The sequence below is a fragment of the Artemia franciscana genome, chromosome 2 (assembly GCF_032884065.1).
Source record: "Artemia franciscana chromosome 2, ASM3288406v1, whole genome shotgun sequence".
Lineage (NCBI taxonomy): Eukaryota > Metazoa > Arthropoda > Branchiopoda > Anostraca > Artemiidae > Artemia > Artemia franciscana.
Window position 1 is genome coordinate 53167807 of NC_088864.1, and position 12862 is coordinate 53180668.

The 12862-nt window shown below is 33.5% G+C and overlaps 1 protein-coding gene across 1 annotated transcript in view; it reads left to right on the forward strand.

Annotated features, from left to right (window-relative positions):
• LOC136043567 (uncharacterized) overlaps positions 1–12862 on the forward strand; it is a 187309-nt gene that overhangs the window by 139071 nt on the left and 35376 nt on the right. The window lies entirely within an intron of this gene.

Here is a 12862-nt window from a genome sequence, read left to right on the forward strand (position 1 = left end):
GAGAAAAATCATTTGTAACAACAATATACCCATGGTTGGCTCAGAATCTCTCTAAAATTCTTTAAACAGAAGGAATTTATAAAAAAATTATACTCATCAGCAAGAAAAATATTAACATAACTCTCTAAACTTGGCACTTTTTAAGACAATTTTTAGCAAAGCAAATGCAAAACTTTAACGGTGTCCTATGTCATCTAAAAAAAAACAACATTAAAATGTGTCAAATGAATTTTGATGTAAGATGCCTCTAATACTTTCAGTTGAATCTGTGAAATGAAGGGCCAGGTATTCCTTTACATTTTATACAATATATAAAAAGAAAAACAGTTCAAATTTTTTCACAAAAGAAGAAGCTTGATGTAAAAAAATAAATATATTTTTAACAGAAAGCAACTGACATCAATGAAATCAAATAAAACAAAAATTCATGGAGAATAAATAATATAAGCCACATATTTAACCTATAATGAGGTGGCATAAAAGATTATTTTTAGAATTAGAAAAAACAGTATTATGGCTTAAAGTTCTGCTCAATCAACAGGAGTTGTCTAAGGCCAGAATAATTAAGAACTAAGGCCAGAGAAAAAGAAACTGATAACCAAAAAAATAAGGCACCCAAAAATTTCAGGACCCTTTAGAGGGAAAAGAAGTAGAAGTAGGTACTTCAAAATACCTTCCTGGGAAATACTTTAGCCTGTAGACACATCCCTGAAAGTTTCATTTTCCTAGCCTAACCTCTTTCAAAGATAGCCAAAAGTAGCTAAAGTAAAATTTTACCCCTACTGTATCTTAAAAATCCAGTTTAAATAGCAGTCTCAACAAATATAGACTATATAAAAGGCTATAGGTATTGGCCTAATCATTCTAAATTTTTTCCAACTAATAATTATAGGATGGTTTAGAAACTAGACCTGTTTGATATAATAACATTTGACTAACTCACCAATGTGATAGCTGCCTCCCTAAGAATCAACCTTTTTAATAACAAAAAAACTTTTCTTCTGACTCCTTATGAAGCTTAGCCTATGCAAGACAGGCCTAGAACACCAAAAACCCTTTAGATACTAAGGAATATGCATAATATTACTTACAGGTCACTGAAAAGCTAAGATTATTTCTATTATTTACAGTTTCCTTGTCTTTTCTCTAGACTTAACGATTTCACATGTTTATCCATTTAAAAAAATATATAGCATTGACGTCACAATCCTCAAATAATCTTTTTATTTGGGGGTTATAAAGTGCCAGCCCACGGACAAGTAATCTTGAGCGTTTGTGGGGATAATCCGACTAACCTCTGACGTCATATGTGTCTAAAGAAACGCTTGGATTAATCAGATTAATAATCGGACAAGTAAAGAAACGCACCCATAACTTTCAATATCAGTTAATTCAACAGTGCCAAATATCTTTTCCCTTCTTTAAATGTATTCTTTTTCCCCAGAGTAGGCTACATAGCACGACAATTTATTTTCTTTAAAACATTCAGTTTACTTTTTGTCTTCTTTAAAACTTAACAAGGAGCCGATAAACCTCAAAGTAGTCCAATCTTTCCAAAGCTCTTCTTTTTGCTACTTTTCTTTCCAAAACTTTAAAATGATCAATAAAGAAAAACTTTTGCAAGGGTTTATATGATATATGAAGAAATGACAGAGATAAAAGTTTTACCGTGGAATTTTCAATCAAATGGTTAGGATAGAACAGACAATAAAATGAGCAAGAAATCCTGATTTTTTTTTTTTTTTTGAGTACACTTTCTTCTGCGCAATTATTTGAATGATATTAAATTAGAGGAAAGAATAGCCAGTCAAAACTGAGAAATAAAATTGCAAACCTTTCACTATCCCATGATGTTAACTTACTTTCCGTTGCATGCGATATTTTACAGCTTGAAATGACCTCTGATAGTACAATCTTTTAAGCCATGAATAAACTTAAATATTCAGCCTATGGGTATTTCTTAAGATTTTTGTAGACCAGCTTCATTTGTTGAATTTTTTACTTTCACTTTAGTTTTTCAAAAAAAATAAGAGCTGTGCTTGCTCCAAAGGTCACTTTCCAAGGAAACTGAAAGCCCTCGACATTAAACATTTTTTTAGTCATCTTGTAATCTGAGTAAATTTTCCATTACTCTTTCATAATTTGAAAACTCAGGGGCCATAAACGCTGTCAATCCGAGAAGTGGAACTAGGCTCATCAATTGGGTTACGATAAAGCAGTAGTCAAGCCTTTGGTCTATAATCGTCTGGCAAAAAATTTAGAAACCACTTTTTTTTAAATAAAGAAATCTCCTTGGAAGGGTTTTAGGGGCTAAACTGAACGGAACAGAGACCAGATCTATTCGGTAGATCAAAGAGATCAATATGGATATTTTATGATGATCCAAAACTAAAAAGGTCGAAAAACAGACCTGTCAGAACTTAGTCACGAAATTTGATTGTGGGGAGGAGTGTTTTGACCATGTTTCTATAATGACTATCTTTGATTCTAGAGGTTAAATAACCTTATACAGAAGTAGATTCATAAGTGAGAATATACAAGAAAAGCCAAGTCTCAGTTTTCACTGAATTTGCCACATTAAAACAACCAATCGACGACAGTTATACCTGGTAGGGATGCAACTTAGGATTCTAATCGACAAATCTTATTAACATAAACTCTTAAACTTCCAGATGACGCAATGTAATTGCGTCCAGATTTCTACACATAGTAAAAATCTCAAAGCGTTCCGAGTCAAATATATCATAAAGGTCATGGGGCCAAATATCATCGTTACAGCAATCCAGGTCACCCTGACATTTTTTTTTTGCAGTTCTCCAGTTCAATTTCAATGTCTTTGTACTGATCTTCTAATCTGTCTTTGACAGACTTATAACCCTCATCTAGCTTTTTCACATCAGCAAATTTCAAAAAACAGTTCATTAAGCGTACGAGATTTTATTTCGTCACATTTGTCCAAATTTTTCATGAAAACAAGATTCACTAGTATGTGCTGATATTTTTCTATTTGTGCATCGATACTGTTCCTCATGTCCTTCATTGTTTTGTTTAACCAATCTTTTAAAATCGTGAGATTTTTATTGTGGGATTGTTTTGGCTCTTCAAAGGCATTTTTCCAGAAGGATTCAAAAATTTTGAGAGCTTTTTTCTTCTCTCTCTTCTTAATCTCTCTCTCGTTAATTTTGACGGCTACTGTTGTATCAGCTTCAGACGAAAGTACGAGCGCAGATTTGCTATGAACTTGTTTAATCTCTTTTGTACTTTTCAAAGACGGATTCAGCTTCAAGAATTTCTCTCAGTGATAAAATAAGAAATTCAGGAGGTACGAATGTCTAGCCTAGAGCCGAATCTTCAGAAAATGAACCAGATTTTATCAAGGACTTGTCGAGTTCTGGTGTATTTGCTTCAGTATCATCTCTAGGATGCATTAAAGTCTCTGTAATTTCATGATGCTCATCTGGGACGCTATCTCCTGCTTTGATATGCACAAAAATAGAAGGTAAGCCAAGCGGCTGACCCAGGTCATTACTAAGTGGTATATACTTGTAGCCTGGAGAAATACCATTGATAGGTAGGACCCCATAACCAATGAAGCACCCTGACACTTCATAAACAGCCAGTTGCAGGAAAGCGAGATCCGGGAAAACCACTCTAGAAAAAACAAAAGGATCCTCATCGTACAAAGGATTAATTCCATTCAATACAATTTCAATTCAATTTATTAAAATAAAAATAAAATATAACACCAATAATAATAAAGATCCTGGAAGCGAACTTGTTGAGGACCATAACCACAAAAAGTTGAAAATGAAGAAGAGAGAAAAAAAAAGAAAAGAGAAAACATGGGTAACTTAAGCAAATTGAATAAGAATTTAGAGAGTTATAATATCAAAATCTTAGTACATTGTTATACAGCATGCGAAAACTTGTGGATTGCTCGACACTGGAGGGTATTATATTCCATTGAAGTATAAATTAATAAATGGGGGATCGCTGGGCTGAAATAGAGACACACTTGGGGACAATGAAGGAACGGTTGGAATTCTAAGGTATATTTTCTAAGGTATAGTCTTCGTAAAAAAACTTTTACGTGTCAACTGGAATTCCATACATTTCCACTCCCAATCCTTTTATCAGAGAGCAACTGCCTGGATATTACCTCGATAGAAACTTTTGCCAGGAAAAATTTCATTGATCCATTAATAGCAGGCGGATAACAGGCCATTTTCGATATCTGTATTTTGCCTGAATACAGCTGACGGCAGCCTTGATCGTGATTCGCACTAAAAATAAAACAAATAAAGGTCCCGTCAGTGGCGACAATTCATGGAAATGTTTGGGGGAAGCGATGTAGTATATTTTCTCAACACCTAGGGGGAAAATTTTGTTGTTATTCAATGACAACACCCAATAAAAGACATTTTTCAGTGAGAATACTAAATAAAAGTTGTTTTTAAAATCCGAGGGAGCAGAAAAAGTATTGGAGAAGCGATGACAATTATCTCTCCCCCAAATTGACGCCACTAGGTCAAATGGCTGTGCTTCGCTTTATAAAAGTAACTTTCAAAAACTCTTAACGATATTCCCTTTGCATGAACCGCCACATTTTCAAAACTAAGTAATTCGAATTAAAGGAATATGTTTTGATTCATCGGTACAGAACCAAGTTTAGAATTTCTAATGACTCCAAAACTTTTGGTTCTTTTTAGTGGCTTAAAAGATCACCCAAGAACCAACCAGGTGGAATATATTTTTTTTTTCATTTTGACTAGCGTAATATTTCACACAGAAACACAGGGGATTCAATGAGGTATTTGAAAGGTGGAGTTATAAGTCTTCTATTTTTGAAGAAATAATGTGACTTTCTTATGAAAACACATTACTATGAAACTAAAGAATAACTTTTACCATGGACCTATAGGAGAGTAATCTCTTTTTTATATCATTACCAACTTAATCTATTTAATTGCATTCCAGTCAAATTATAGAATTTAATCTTGAAAATCCTGGACTGTTTCTACATTCAAAAATTTGAGCTTCTGTCCTACCTATGTGTTTCAAATATATTTGTGCATTCATTTGTCTGATAATTAAACGAAGTCATAAGTTAAGTGTTTTACATTACTTGTCTCTATTAAGTTTACAAAATTGTAAGTGTCAGTCTCTTGAAGTGTACTGGGAGAAGGAATATGTCTCTAGGGTTAACCGTCAAACCCAATAATCATTTGAATCATTTTGAAAGGCCGCTGCGCAAGCATCTTAGATTTCTTTTCTATTTCTTTTTTAAGGTTTTTGAATTGTTGTAATCCCTTGTTAGGTATAGGCTGTTCATTTGTCCTCTAGGCACTCTGAAAGTACCTAAAACGCCTTTTGTAAATAGACTAATTACACTTTGTATCTTATACTGAGCCAGGCTCATTTTGTAATGTTTCATTCATAATAGATGTAATTCTGGTAATTCATTAAGTTCATTTTGTTGCGTTGATAACTGTAAGCTTACTGGTAGCTTCGCCGCTGGGCACCGGCTTTCGGCACGCGGCAGGTTTCTATTTATGAATTCTTATTTTCGTTTGTCCTCTAACTGCAGACAATTTCATATATATATATATATATATATATATATATATATATATATATATATATATATATATATATATATATATATATATATATATATATATATATATATATATATATATATATATATATATATATATATATATATATATATATATATATATATATATATATATATACTACTGGAAAGAACACATGAAAGTAGGTTGTTGGCTTAAAATATAATGGCATTAATTCCTGGTAATCTTGGCAATTTTTAATTGCTATTTTGAATGTCATAATTATCATTGAAAAAAACCTTTTAACATAAATTTTGTTTCAAACAGTGCAATTGACGCTCTGACCGCTGTTTTAGCTCGTCTTAGGTTTTAAAATGGCTCTTTACCTTATTCGTTTTTCGCACTCTTGTATAGCAAATGTGATCTCTGAAATATAAATTTTCAAAGGAACCAAAATTTGACAATAGCTATTGATGAAAAGGATTTTTCTTTGGAAAATTGTCTTAAAATGCCCAAAATATTCTTTCAAAAGTTTTAGGTAAATAAACCGTAAAAAAGTATGGTTTGCTAAAAATCTTAGTTTCTAGTGTTCTAGTATTGATGTCAGGCGGTCGAATTCTCTTCTCATGGTTGTCGTAGGTTGGGTACGATGTGTAACCGCCACCCAGGCTCTGATGCGAGAAATGTAGAAAACTTGACGGAAGTTCCCTTTTTCACCTCAATTTCCATTTTAGTATAAAAAATCCTAGGAAAAGATATTCAATAGAAAATATTTACACTACCAGACAGAAGAGAATATAATAACCGCAAATAATTGCATCGTCCCGTAGGAAGAGATGAAAGAAGAACTTAAAATGTTCTTCTCTTCTTATCTGAGGCTAACAACAGCTACCATTTTAATGACAATTCCTTGTCTCACTTCCCTTCTGAGGGCTCATTAGGAAAAAAAGCAAGTCAATGTTGACGATAGATGAGAGAGGCGTACGACAATGGCAAAAATAATTCAGCGACCTTTTAACTCTATCAGTCACATCCCAAAGCGATATAACTGCTAAGAAGGGAGACGCCCATCTGCAACCTTTTGTGATATGACCGTCGAGAAAGGAGACACCCACCTGCGACCTTTTGTGATGTGACTGTCAAGAAGGAAGACGCCAAAAAGTCAGTGTGACAAATTACTTCGTCACTTGAACTGATAAAATGTAAACATTTTCACGTAGTAGATAAGAAGCAACCCCGTGATTTCTATATTGATGTAATCTTAAGATAAGATACACTGAAATTTCACATTTGTTGAGTTTTAGTAACGAGAATTATTTATTTTTAAAGTTTTAGAAAAATAATCTCTCTCTCCCCAAAAAGGGAAGATGAAATTTAAACATTATTTGAGACTTATTATGAAAGCTAGTTCTGCATAAAAAAATTCTCGTTGAGTCTTTGATAGTCAAGAGACATGGGCTGTATACTATCTTTTTCCAAATTAATGGGAGGGCAAGTTCGGCTGGCCTTCGGTCTCTTTGTAAGTGAAAAGCTTAAAGTTCTATTATCACGCCTGTCTTCTGATTAAGTCTTGGTCTGTTTACGAAATAGTTGGAATGTTGGTGAAAATTTAATCCATATTTTAGGCTAAACTGGTGCAACCCAATTCGTCTCTCCACTGCTGATTTAGATTTGTTTTCAATGCTTAGAAATTTTTGCCAAAGCTGCCCATGCGTGCAAAAATCAATGTCTTAACTTTACGGCTTTGCCGGGCAAAACCCAAAGCTGCCCTCATGGATCTTTTGTTTTTTTTAAGATTTGACCTACCTTTGCTGACCTTTCAAATTTCATTCTAAGGTTTCATTTTCTAAAACGTTGTTCATATACTTTGTTTTGATTCTTTCAAATTCTATTCATTGACAGCTGGTTTTCAATGTAACTGTGTAAATTTCTTACTCGGGACCGAAGAGCGTAGTTTTAGTTTGTTCTTAAGCCACAGACTGCACTGTGTAAGTAAAAACGGAGTCATATAATCTATTTTGTAGAGGACCGCCTGAAGTTGTTCCGTCAAGTTTTCGTTTCTTTTGACCCTGATTCTGCATTAGAGTGAGAAGCTGTACTCTAAGAGGGATACACCAGTTTTAAATCGCAGTTAGAATAAAATTAGAAAATGGTCAAGAATCCTGGTTTTTTCTTTGGTTCTTTTAATTTAAGTATATTTTACCGAATATTGCTACAAAATTTAGTTTAATTAAATGCTACTGTATTTCCAACGACCGATTCATTTAAGCACATTTGAAAAAGATTTTTAGCAAAACTCGCCTGTTGGGCTTTGAAAAGCTGCTCCCCCTGTTGCGTTTCATTTAATTCCCTTTGTAGCTGTTGTATCCGCAACAAGTTCTGCTGTCTCTCTGGATCCATTTGCATTTGCTGTCGCTGTTGGACGTTTCCAGCTGTTCTTATTAGTTGGGGTTGGCCCTGTGCTGCCATCATCCCTTGATCATTGGCCTATAAAATAAATTAAACAGTGAATTAATTCATTAGTAATTATTGTGACAAGTCAATATTTTAATTAGAGCTATTAATTTATATCTGAATGACAAATTTTGTTAATTAATTCATTAATTTAGCCTGAAGTCATTTCTTTGGTTCTTACCCTGCAAAATTTTCTACAACTCTCTGGCAAGTCTTAACCCACTCTTTGGTATGATACACAATTAGCTTTTTAGATTTTGGGAGTGTTAGTGGTGAAAAGTTTTTTAGTACATCTTAAAATTTGGAAAATTTTCCAAACCAGGACCAATTTTAAGATGTACTAAAAAAAATTTCACCAGAAAAATTTCACAATTGTTAAACTTTCAACTACTTATATTTCTTATATAATCGTTTTGAAATTTTTGTATGGAATAAGCGCTCAAATAAATGGTTGTTATTCTCATAAAATGGGTCACGAAAGTTTGAGAAATGTCGTCTTCAGTTGTTTTTTTTAATTCTCATTATTAATCATTAGCTTATTTAAGTAGCCCTGCCTTGTTTTCTTTTAAAAAATTTCCTCTTGAATAAAAAAATAATTTTAAAGAAAACTTTTTAATATTTTCTTTTTAATATACCGTCTAACCTATTTTATTTAGCAAAATCAATAATCTTTGGTAGTATATTTTACAGAATATTACTACAAAATTTAGTTTAGTTAAATACTACTGTATTTTCAACAACCGATTCATTTAAGCACATTTGAAATTTTTTTTTTTGCAATACTCGCCTGTTGGGCTTTGAAAAGCTGCTCCCTCTGTTGTGTTTCATTTAATTCCCTTTGCATCTGTTGTATCCGCAACAAGTTCTGCTGTCTCTCTGGATCCATTTGCATCTACCGTCGCTGTTGGACGTTTCCAGCTGTTCTTATTAGTTGGGGTTGGCCCTGTGCTGCCATCATCCCTTGATTATTGGCCTATAAAATAGATTAAACAGTGAATTAATTCATTAGTAATTATTGTGACAAGTCAATATTTTAATCATTAATTTTAATCATTCATTAATTTAGCCTGAAGTCATTTCTACCTAATAAAGTGTTTACTAATCCTTGTTTCTTCTCCACAAAATTTTGAAGCCCCCCTTCTTTTTTTCAATTCGAGAAATATGGTACTAAAGACCGTGTATCTACCAAAAACGTGCTACTTTTAAATAGAAATAGTTGCTTCCCCGATTTGACCATCTTGAGGGGGGAGTGGATGGACGGTTAATTCGAAAAAACTAGAAAAAATGAAATGTTTTCAACTTACGAACGGGTTATCGGATCTTAATGAAATTTGATATGTAGAAGGACCTCGTGTCTCAGAGCTCTTATTTTAAGTCTTGACCTGATCCACTGTCACTGGGGGAAGTTGGAGGGGGAAACTTTAAATTTTGGAAAACGCTTAGAGTGGAGCGATCGCTATGAACCTTGGTTGGAAGAAGTTCTTGGCTCTAGGCCCTTCTGACCTCGTCACATATGGCATATGAGCTCTTGGCTCTTGTTTGAGGATGATAAGCACAACCCGAGCACGACTCTGATTTAAAATTGTTGTTAGTGACTGTACAGCTTAATTTGTCAGTTTGGACTACACTGCATTAATCACCAAGTAACAAAAATGCTCAGAATTATTCTGTCCCACTTCTTTTTTTTAAGGATGATGAGCACAGCTCGACCCCAATTCTGATTTAAAACTATTGTTTGTGACTGCCCAAATCAATTTGTCAGTTTGGATCACACTGCATCAATCACCCATTGGCGAAAATCTCAGAGTTATGCTTATCCCTCTTCAGTTATTTGAGGATGATAAGCACAACCTGATCACATATCTTATCTAAAGTTATTTTAGTGACTGTATAGCTTAATATGTCAGTTTGGATTACGCTGCATCAAGTAACAAAATGTTCAGTTATTCTGTCCCACTTAGGTGTTTTCAGGACGATGAACACAGCTTGAACCCAACTCTGATTTAAAATTATTGCTTTCGACTGCACAAATGAGTTTGTCAGTTTTAATCACACTGCATCAATCATCCATTGACAAAAATGTTCAGAGTTATTCCGTCCCTCTTCTTTTTTTTGAGGATGTAAGCACCATCCGAGCATAATCCTGATTTAAATTATTGTCAGTGACATAGAACAGCTCAACTTGTCAGTCTGAATCACACCACATCAATCATTCAGCAGCAAAAGTGCTCATTGTTATTCTGTCCCACTTGAACACATGAACACAGATCGAACCCGACTGTGATTTAAAATTATTGCTAGTAAATCTGCAGCTCAATTTGTCAGTTTGGATCACAACACATCAGTAATCCATGAGAGGTGTAGCATAAGTGGGAGACAGTAACAACGGCAATCAATGGGGTAAAACTAACCTTGACTTGATGCCCATTTAATTAGACAATCTGTCTTGGCTTTTTCTGCAATTGGCTATGACTGAATTTTCTCAGAACCATTCCCTTTTGTCAATCCATTGACACAGATTCTCAGAGTTATTCTGTTCCCATTCCGTTTTTCGAGGAAAATGAGCACAGCTCGACTACAACTCTGATTTAAAAATATTGTTTCTGACTGCTCAAATCAATTTGCTAGTTTGAATCACAGTATAATAGTCATTAATTGACAAAAATGCTCGGATTTGTTCCTCCCCTCTTCTGTTTTGAAGATAAAAGCACAAATTGAACACAACTCTGATTTCAAATTATTGTTTTGACTGCACAAATCAATTTTGTAAATTTGGGTCACAATACATGAATCATCCATTGACACAAATGCTCAGAGTTATTCTGTCCCTCTTCCATTTTCAAAGGACGATGAACACAGCTCGACCATAACTCTGATTTTAAATTATTGTTCGTGACCGCACAAATTGATTTGTCAGTTCGGATCACACTGAATCAGTCGTCAATTGTCAAAAATGCTCAGAGTTATGTCTTCCCTAAGCAAAAATCGAACACAACTCTGATTTGAAGTTAATGTTAGTGACTGTACAAATCAATTTGTCAGTTTGAATCACACCGTATCAATCACCAAGTAACTTTTGTTACTTGCTCAGAGTTCTTCTGTCCATCTTTTGTGTTTTGAGGACGATGAGCACAGCTTGAACCCAACTTGAACCTAAATTTTAAATTATTATTTGTGATTGCACAATTCAATTTGTCAGTTTGAACCAAACTGCATCAATCATCCATTGACACAAATGCTCAGGGTTATTCTGTCCCTCTTGCGTTTTTTTGAGGATAACAAACTCAACCCGAACACAACTCTGTTTTAAAAATATTGTTAGTGACTCTCCAGCTCAATTGATCAGTTTGGATCACACTGCGTTAATCATCAAGTAACATAAATGCTTTAGTTATTCTGTTCCTCTCACGTGTTTTGAGGACAATGTTGTTTTGAGGACGATGAACACGTTTCGAACACAGATCTGATTTTCCATTATTATTAGAAGATGCACTTCTCGTTTTGTGACTTTGGTGTATTTGTGATTATTAATAGTGGATTTATTTATGAAAATGCGACTTAAAAATGTCGATAAAATACCTTTCCACTTTAATCTAAAGAGAAATGTGCATTAGTTGAGTGGAGTTACCGTTAAGAACTCTTAATAAAAGGAAACTGAAAAACTTAAAATTACATATTAAATAAACTTGGACAATAAAATTTTAGCCAAAAACTGAAATTGGGAACTGAAAAATTTATGAACTTATTTCTGAGATCCCTATTGAAAAAACATGAGAGGCCCATGACACTATCACTTTATTCAGCACTGAATTATCAATAACTGAAACTGGTAAAACTGAAACTAGAACTGAAACCTAAAAATGGAAACTTAGTGGAAGAAGTTTTGGAAAAAGATTAAAAAATTAATTGAAAGATTGGCAACGTAACAGAATTAAAAAATAATCTTTTTTTACTAAATAAATCAATGCAATAATCAAAGCAAAGTGAAAATGTACATAATGTCAGTTTAAACGATAATTTGATAAAAACGGATAAAATGCTTTAAAGTATAAAAGCTGGAATACTTTGGTTTCATATTCGGAAACCTTTATCAACAGAAAAAAGAACAAAATAAGAAACTAGCCAAAAAAAAACCCACAATAAACGCTATGCAAAAACAAAAACCAAAACTGACATTTCAGCAAGTTTTTATCTTTTTGTTTTTCTTCTTTTCTATTGTATTTGTATGTTTTTCGTTTGTTTTATTTAAGCTAGTATTTTTGGTTTTATTTCCATTGATAAAGCCTCCTGGATCTGATGCCAAAATATTCGGACGCGGATCGACCAACGTTTTCATAGCTTTTTATTATAGACTCTACTGTTCCCTACAAATCAAACAACATGGAACAGTGAATAAATATAAGATGGGGTTTATACAGTAGAGTAAAATAAATAGATGTATATTTCTAAATGTGTATTTCTTTACAATATAAACATATCCTGTTTTCAATTACTATTCCAATTTACTCGATTTGCAAAGAGATGGGGGAAAGAGATGAGAGGAGACAAAGGGTGAGGGCTGTAATATTATTTTAAATTATTATTATGCATGCGCATAATTCTTTATGTGTAAAACAGTTGTATGCTTTGTTCGTTTACTAAAAGCTCTTAAACGAGTGAACTGATTGGACTAAAATTTAAAAAAGTTTGGCCCTCTGACAAGAGAAGATGGAGAGTGTAAAAGGGAAGAGGGTTATCTACAAGATTAAAAAATAGACCATGTTTTGCAATGTTTGAAAACCTCCAAAAAGTTAGAAATATTTGTACATGTGACGTGGTGCCAAGGTGATAAG